Source organism: Astyanax mexicanus, chromosome 7 (genome assembly GCF_023375975.1).
Source record: "Astyanax mexicanus isolate ESR-SI-001 chromosome 7, AstMex3_surface, whole genome shotgun sequence".
Lineage (NCBI taxonomy): Eukaryota > Metazoa > Chordata > Actinopteri > Characiformes > Acestrorhamphidae > Astyanax > Astyanax mexicanus.
The window spans coordinates 47,889,831-47,899,758 of NC_064414.1; positions in this window are offsets into that span (position 1 = coordinate 47,889,831).

The following is a 9,928-nucleotide window of genomic DNA, read 5'->3' on the forward strand; positions in this document are numbered from 1 at the left end:
ACTGAGATATTAAAAAATACAGTTGTAACACAAGTCAATGATCCAAAATGTCATGATACTAAAAATACACTCCAAATATCTCCAAATATCCAGGATTAAAGTAAAATCTAATTTATATAGTAGATATATAATGGGAAATGAGAACAGTATGACTTTTTCTTTTGCTAAAAACAGCAAAAAAGTAGTGCCCTGGTGTGATAATTGGGCTCGGTGATATGTCTCGATATTTCAGGGTAAAATATCGTTCACGATATTCAAAAATATTGGCAATATTATTAGCGTCCGATACGATATGGCACACCCCTAGTGTTGGTCATCCTCTAGTCCTTCACCAGTGGTAACAGGATACTGTTAGCTGGATATTTCAGGTTGGACTATTCTAAGTTCAGTATTGACACTCATGTGTTTAAAAACCCCAGCAGCACTGCTGTGTCTGATCCACTTTGCCACTAGAAAACAGAGAAAAGTAAAAAAATAACATGTATTTCTTCACTCTACCACTTGGCTAATAAATAGAAAGCACTCACATTATATACATGCTTAGTCTTGGCCATTATTATCTATTTGCTATAAAGTGGCAAACATTACCTTGAAATAAAAATAACAAAAAATGTTTAATGTAGCTTAATTCATTGTTTAAATTATTTAATACAAATATGAATAAATACATATGCCTTACATTGATTTATAGTCTTTAAGTAGTATTCTTATGATTATCTTTTTATCTTTTACTGTTATTCCTTTATGCTATATTTTATATAAACTTATTTGTTTTTTACCAATACTGTTTTTCCTATTTTTATTTTACTTACTGTGTTCTGTTCTATCACATTATTAATATATACTAGATAACATTTAATTTGGTATTATTATTTTATTTATTTATTTATTTCTATGTTTGTTATTTTTATATACAGCTCTGGAAAAAAATAAGAGACCACATAAAATGATGAGTTTCTTTGATTTTACCAAATGGGAAACATCTGGAATACAATCAATAGAAATATGGATGATCACAAGCCATCAAACCAAACTGAACTGCTTGAATTTGTGCACCAGGAGTAAAGGCTTAAAGTTATCCAAAAGCAGTGTGTAAGACTGGTGGAGGAGAAAGTGCCAAGATGAAATGAAAACTGTAATTAAAAACCAGGGTTATTTCACCAAATATTGATTTCTGAAGTTTATGAATATGAACTTGTTTTCTTTGCATTAATTGAGCTCTGAAAGCTCTGCATCTTTTTTGTTATTTCAGCCTTTTCTCATTTTCTGCAAATAAATGCTCTGAATGAAAATATTTTATTTAGAATTTAGGAGAAATGTTGTCTGTAGTTTATAGAATAAAACAACAATGTTAATTTTACTCAAACATAAACCTATAAATATCAAAATCATTATTAATTATTAATTGTTTGATTAATATTATAAATAAATAAAACCCTATTGTGGTGATTTTTCCACTGATTCTTTTATTGTACATTTAAATATCCATGGTAAAAAAGTTTCAGTGTTCGGTAGGAAAATGTGATTAATCGTGATCGTGATTAATGACAGCAAATTGTGAGATTAATTCACTAATTTTTTAATCAATCTGTTGCCATAGTTTATTTGCATATATTCTAATGTTACTTACAGTATAGATTTATCACACAAAAGCACACTCACTGCTAAGATAAAAGGCCCCTCTCCTCTTACTTTTTTTTAATAGATGTGATTTGTAGATACAGACGTTGGTTAGAAGCGGGGCAGAGGGCGTCTCTAATAAGAGTTATGAGAGAATAACTGAGAGGAATCTGAAGGCCAGCCATAAATTAGATGGGCTTTATCTGGGCTGAATCCTGTCTGTTGTCCTCCTGGCGCTGCTAGACAATGATGCAGAGTTCCTCAGTAAGCACAACTCCCACATAGGGAGATAACTAGGTTTCAGGCTGCTTTCAGACTCATAATGGAATGAGCTATTATGAAATTGAAATCTCTCCACCGTCGAACCCAAATCGCCCAGAACTTCCAGACTCTGAAGTCTGAAGAGTTGAGGCCTAGTCGCCAGCTTACAAAGGCTAAGAGCTTTAAATTTACAGCAGGAGACTTCATAATCCTCTACATGTAGCAGAGCCTGTGATTGCTTCATACTTCAGCTGCTATTGCATCAGCAGCACTGTTCATAACTGTACGCTGTCCTGCAGCTGAAGACTGAAGACACACTGTGGGTGGACTACTGAACACTGTGGAGCCTGTATTACAGATACTAGTCAGTATATTTTAAATTTTTAGTTTTTCTTTTTATTTATTCTACTCATAATATTACGGTAATATTCCAAAAGTCATAATATAACATTATGAACACTGGCCAGTGTGTTCATGGCAAGGCAGCGTGGATTATTGGAGGTCGAGGGGGAAGCATAAAGTGCTGTAATATTTTTCACGAAAACACTGCACAGATTTTGGACGTAATAGATTCATATATATAAATAATATATAAATCACAGTGGACCAACACCAGCAGATGACACAGCTCTTAAAACCATCACTGATTGTGAAAACTTCACACTAGGTCTGCAGATTTCATTTTCCAGCAGGACTTGGCACACTGCCCACACTGCCAAAAGTACCAATTGGTCTTATATAATATTCTAAATTTCTGAGACACTGATTTTTTTTTTTATTGGCTGTAAGCCATAATCATCAACAAAAAATATATAAATAAAGTCATAATATAGCAGTATGAACACTGGCCAGTGTGCTCATGGCAAGGCAGCGTGAATTATCGAAGGTTGAGAGGAGTTTAATAGTGGCACAGCACATGATAATAGCTCCTGTGGCACATCAGTGTAATTTGGTTTATGTATGCACTTTACACTAGATCTGCAGATTTCATTTTCCAGCAGGACTTGGCACACTGCCCACACTGCCAAAAGTACCAGTTGGTCTCATATAATATTATAATTTCCAGAGACACTGATTTTTGGGTTTGCATTGGCTGCAACCCATAATCACTAGCAATAAAATAAATAAATACACGCTTAAAATAGATCACTCTGTGTTTAATACATCAATGTAATATATGAGTTTTACATTTTGAACTGAATTACTGAAACAAAATACCTTTTTAAAGATATTCACTTTTTAATATATTGTATCTCTAAAACAGCAACTTTAGAAATAAAACTTTCAATGCAATTCAATGTAAAAGTTTAAGAAGTTCAGGTAATTTTGGACCATTTCTATTGGTCCATTTATCAAGAAATTTAGACACAGTACAATGCAGAGGTTTTGTGTTCAAAAATATTTAGTAAACTTAAAAAAAAGGAGATGGAGATTGCTTTTCTTGCTTTTCTTCATTGGACACCAACATTATACTACAATCATTACACTGTGTTATTAAAAAAAATGAGTTATAATAATTTTCTAGTTAAACGAACACAAACTGAGCAAACTTTTGGAGCATTAATAAAGCATTTCTAACAGAAGACTGTAGGTTATCTATAGTGTTCAGGTAAGTAAGGTGATTCAGAGTTTGAGCAGGACTGAGAGCTTGCACTATGGAGTTAATTAGCTTGTTACGTGGTGGTGGTGGTGGTGGTGGTAGGGCGAGAGAGTATCTGTGTGTATGTGTATGAGAGAGAGAGAGAGAGAGAGAGAGAGAGAGAGAGGTTTGTTTGGGAGCTCTCTCTCTTCACCGGGGGAGCGGTGATTTATGACTGCATCTGTCAGCTGTAATAAAGCAGAGTCTAATGAAGGCAGAGGAAGGTGACCTTGCGCTGCAGAGTGACTTCACCCTGCGAGTGTACCGCCGTACGCCAGGGTTATTGACAAGGCTGGAGAAACCAAACGAGACTAATTGAAGTGTACGAGTTATAGTAATAAATGGGTGTGTACTGTATGAAAGAGTGCACGTGTGAACATGAGAATGTGAGTGTCCACATTGCAACACTCTGCTTCACTGCACCACTGCTAATGTATGTAGGGCAAGTATTCCAGGGGGAACAGCGCCATCAAAGAAACTGGCAAAGCTCCACTAATTTAACTCAGTGGCAGGTAAACAAATCTAACCTCGCCAGTTCGATCACTGATACTGCCATGGCTATTAGCGGTCAAAATGTCCCAGAGAGAATAATTGGCCTCAGTCTCTCTGTAGAAGAGTAGGATAGCCCTCCCTCTCCCCCCGCCATCATATACTGTACAGGGCTCGTCACTGTAGATGTCTTTTTAGCTTGTTAGCTGATGCAACAGAGCTGGTACTTAAATAGCTAAAACAGCAGGAAAAAATTGGGCCAAATTCATATTTCTTCCCATATCCAATGCTTTTCTAGACTGTTTAAAAACTATAATTAACTGATTATATTAGGTCTAATACACCTCTAACACACTAACTACTTCTAACCTCATTTCCTTCTTCCCCTCCTTCACTCCTCTATCCTATTATTTCCCTTTGACCCCCTTTAGACCCTATCTAAAGACTTTTTTACCTTTAACTTCTATTATTTTTGTACTTCACTATTGTAAGTCGCTTTGGACAAAAGCGTCTGCCAAATGTAATGTAATGTAATAGTAAAATGAATCAGAAAAAATGTTGACAGAGGCTGTAAAAGTTGTGAAATTCCAATCTGGCTGTTCAGACTAAGTCACATTGCTGTGAATTGGATATACAGCTCTGGGAAAAAATAAGAGACGACTTAAAAATTATGAGTTTCTTTGATTTTACCAAATTGAAAACTTCTGGAATATAATCAGGAGTTCGATGGACGATCACAAGCCATCAAACCAAACTGAACTGCTTGAATTTTTGCACCAGGAGTAAAGGCATACAGTTACCCAAAATCAGTGTGTAAGACTGGTGGAGGAGAACATACCAAGATGCATGAAAACTGTAATCAAAAAACATTCCACCAAATATTGATTTCTTTGCATTATTTGAGGTCTGTATTACCCATAGCTGACACAGATATCCAGAAGCACCCACACAGCTTGTATAGTCCATATACAGAAGTATTACCAATATAATAGTACTCCATGAAGCAGATGCATGAATATTGACCTACAATATTGGCAATATTCTAAATTCAGAAGTATAAAGTATGCAGGACTGAGCTGTTTACCAGTAAAACTGTATTCATGTATACCTGTATTCTCTCAAAAGATGGTGCTCCATCTAATTCTACTAGGATAAGTTGGGTAGTTGGGGATGGGGTCACTAAAGGTCTTGTCGCTGAATGCAATCAAATTCCCACAGCAATCTTCTCTTGAGACAGTTACTCTAACAAAAGCAGGATAAACTGTTTTCAGTACCCTTGATTTCTGTAAAAAACTGAGCAAAATGTTCATGTGTCCAAATACTTTTATCTATGTAGTAAAATAATGGGCCCTATCTTACACCCTGCCTGAGGTGAGTTGCAATCTTACACTGCGTGACCAGTCTGTTTTCATGCCTTCCAGCTGTGTTGTTTAAATAGCAACAGAGCTTATGAATATATCTAGGCTGTGTGGTGGCGTGGTGGTTTGGAAGTGAGGTGTGTTCAGGTAAATTTTTGGTGTATTGCTATCTTGGCAACAGAAAACACAGGTGCGCCACTGACTGAAAACAACCTAGGCAGATGTCAACAGTCAGACGTTCATTGCTATCTTGGAAGTGAATTGTCAACACATGTCCAGGTAGCTGCGCAATTGAAATAGGAATCCACCAAACTCAGAGTGCACCTGGCAGGTGACACACTGATTGGTTTATTTCCTGTTACGCCCAAAACACAATCATTTTAAGGAAATTACTTTGTGCCTTTTGTGTTTTGTGAGCCACGGAAGGTGTACTTTTCCCGTCGTTATGATAGCAAAGACACACAGACTCTGCCAGGATGACGACCTGCATAAAGATCGCTAAAATAGGGCTCCATGTGTCTCCTTGGAAAAATGATTTCAGAGCAGCCTGCTTCCCTTATCAGGAAATTTAGGTCAAGGCTTTGTCTGGCCACGGTCACAGGCACAGCTAACGGAAGCAACATAATTAAGATGGCACTGTTTATTGCATCCATCTGAGGTAAAATGAAGAAAATGCGTCTTTTTCCAGTAAAAAGCTCTAAAAGTCTAAGGAATGAATAGCTGAATTATACTAATCAGTATAGTAGATTCCTTTATATAACAAATACATATTACACTGTAAGTGAAATGTTTAAATCCAGGCTCTGAAGGGACACATAAGGAATCATGTAGTAACTTACTCTGTAAAGTATTTAGATTCTCTTATAAGGGGGGCTGTTAACTTGTGGTTTTTGAGGCTGGTAACTCTGATGAACTCATCCTGTACAACAGAGGAAACTCTTGTTCTTCCTTTCCTGGAGTGGTCCTGATGAGAGCCAGTTTCATCATAGCGTTTTTGTTGGTCTTTGTGACTGCACGTGAGGATACTTTAAAAGTTCTTCATAGTTTTTGCTGTAATAAGAAATATATATATATATATATATATATATAGAACATACTGAAATGTGGCTATTCACTGTATACCTGTAACTCTACCTCTTCACTACTTTACAACTGATGCTTTCAAACACTTTATTAAGAGACAAGAAATTCAAGTAATTAACTCTTGATGAGTTCAGCACAGCTGTTAACTGAAAGCTTGAATTCCAGGTGACCTGCTACCTCATAAAGCTGACTGAGAAAATCCAGCCAAGATGTGCAAAACTGTCTAATATAGGCAAGAGGTGCTACTTTGAAGAATCTAAAATATAAAATGCATTCTGTTTTTTTAACACTTTTTTTTTATTAATTTTTCTCCATTATTTGGATGACTTTAGTATTCTACAATGCAGAGGAGTTTAAATTAATGAAAAAACACTGTATTTAAGGTGTCCAAACTTTTATGTGAGAACGTATAGGTTTAAAAATTAGTAAATGTACAAATAAAGCCCTATACGGATGGGATGAGTTTCTCAGGGGGTCCTGGGGTAATTTTCTCTGTCTCCTCTGAAAAAATTACAGGCTGAATTACCTATTGTTTTTTCACTGAACTTCTTGGTCCTCCAGTAATTTTAGTCCCGTCCGCACTCACATCTATTTTGTGACTTTTGTCTCCTCGCATTTAAAAAAATAGATATTTGTCCACTGCCGCGCACCGTAACTACACTTTGGACATGTGTTCCATGGAGATCCACACAAAAACACAACAGCGCGTGGAAATGGAGGAGCTACTGAACATAATGTCATGTGACCGAGAAAGCCTAAAAACTCCGGTCCTCCTGTTTTTTCAATTGCAGTCTGGATGCAAGAGTTTTATCACTGAGTAGAAATGTCAAATATTTTTGAAGAAACTAATCCCATAGGCTTTAGTCAATATACGTATTTTCTACTCACAAATCCTTTACAAAAATGGTTCTTTATGGGAAAAAATGTGATTCTTCTGCTGGAATTGTTCAGAAAACCCTTTGCAGCACTTGTATTTCTAAGCGTGTAAAGGAATCGCTCCTGTTCGACAGGGTTTCCACTTCCACAGCAGTCTCTCAAAACACAACAGCAGGAAAAACCCCTCTCTGCAGTGATGTAATCCTCCTCCTCCTCCTCTAAGTGAATTAGATGAAATAAATCACAGAGCGAGAAGAATGAGTCCAATCAATGTCTGCACTCCTTTTTCCTGCTTTTGAATTTCAATCCTGTTTTTCTTAAGGAGAAGCGAGCCTCTCTGCCAGATCTCTGAGGAGGGTTTTTTTTTTTTGGTCGGCTTGATGCTGCAATCTATAAAATCTCTGTAGAGGTTCAGGGAGGGGTACACTCTGTATCAGCACGCTCACACTGCACCACCACCACCACCATGCTGTCCTGCCTCCCACTAACCAACCTACATTATTACACTCTACATCAAACCCACGTTTAGAAACAGCCCCCTGGGGTCCGCACAGAAACGCCCTCACTTCAAACCCAGCCTTAAACACATGCTGTGGTAACAATCTCTTTATATACTCACACACACACATGTGCAACTACGACTCAAACCAGGGCTCAGAAACTGGATTAAAAACCTAATTTTTACTCAGTTTGTTCCAATAAATACTAATGTTTTTGCATTTCCACTTTTGCAAGCCAACTAGGACTGCACAATACTGGAAATTTTTTGACATTGTAATATTGTGCTTGTTCTATAATCTCTGAACTCACTATCTGGTTCAACTGTAATGGAGATGTGGATTTCATTTTCCAGCAGGACTGGAAAAGCGTGTTCTATATTGTTGATGCCAATGAAATTCCCAAAACCAGTGTCTCAGAAAATTAGAATATAACATAAGACCAATTGGTACTTTTGTCAGTGTTGGCAGTGTTCCAAGTCCTGCTGGAAAATGAAATCTGCAGGTCTAGTGTAAAGTTTCCACAATCAGTGATGGTTTGGGGAGTCATGCAATCTGCTGGTGTTGATCCACTGTGTTTTATCAAGTCTAAAGTCAGTGCAGTTTTGTTTTCCCGGAAAATCTTACAGCACTTCATGCTTCCCTCTGCTACTGACAACTTTTATGGAGATGTGGATTTCATTTTCCAGCAGGACTTGGCACACTGCCCACACTGCCAAAAGTACCAATTGGTCTCATATATTGTTCTATTTTTCTGAGACACTGATTTTCGGGTTTTCATTAGCTGTAAGCCATAATCATCAACAATAAAAGAAATAAACACTTAAAATAGATCACTCTGTGTCTTTAATACACATATATAATATTTGAGTTTCACATTTTGAACTGAATTACTGAAATAAAATAACATTTTCATTATACTGTCATTTTTTGAGACACACTAGTATAAGCAACAGTACACCATTGAGAACTTTATAAATTCTTTTAAAGTCCTTTTTTCCACTATGCACTACTTGTTTATACTTATATTTGTATGTGTTATGGCCTGACCTAGACTGGGTAATAACAAACTTAATAGATAGGGTTGATGAGATATTGTAGCAAATGAGTTAATTAATGCATAAAAGAAACAAAACAACCAATTTCCAATACATAACATTGACATAACTACTACATTCTGCTTAATGAATATTCTCTATCTCTATTAAAACTATCAGAAAATGCATCGTCAGACAGTTTCCAATATCTGCAATCTTCAAAACCTGTGCGGCGGAGCAGTGTAACGGAGATCAGTAAAGCAGGGGAAAGGGCCAGATGGAATTTGTGAGCGGCTCAGTGGTTGGCGCGCTCTGTTGCTGGCATTAATCTCTTCCAGATTTAAACACGGCCTATGGTGAAGATCTAATCAAAGCTTTCAAACGGGCGCAAGACACAGTGCCAGCAAGAGGGAGGACATTAAATATTGAAACAAGGGCTAATTAAGAGACGAGATGAAGGGAAATGAAGGAAAATGAAGCTGGAGCGAGGCTGGGATGGAGGGATGGAGGCGAAGGAGAGGGAGAACTGCATGGCAGGGGCAGGAAGTGGGAAAAACCCTCCTGCCAAAATCAAAATCTGTGTCTGAAATCTTTTGCAGAGGTCAGGACCTCCAAAAATATAGATACGTGATGTGCATTATGATGATATGGATTCTTCATATCTTCAGCTGAAATGACAGATGAGCATTTATTAAAGCCAAAGTACAATATTTAGCTCTTAAGCTGTACATGAAGCAACATACCCTTATTGGAAAGTCAGTACACATTGCACTCAGCCAGCATTGCAATGGGTAGTTTAAAAGTTGGGAACATGCCATAAGCTTCTGATTATTCTGGAAGAGATTGGTGGTTTCTGCTTGTTGTAGGACACCAGCCCCTCCATCCTGTCTGATATATAGGGTCTGGTAGGAGTGATAGAGTTCAAGAAAGGAGATGGGGTAGTGGAAAGGTGCTAAAACGTAACATAAGATAAGCAAGCAATGTATATAGATCCCTCCTTCAGACAAAGTCTACTGGCTAACCCTGCTGTGTACTGTCCTAGATAAACCAAAATGTCCCTGAAATTAT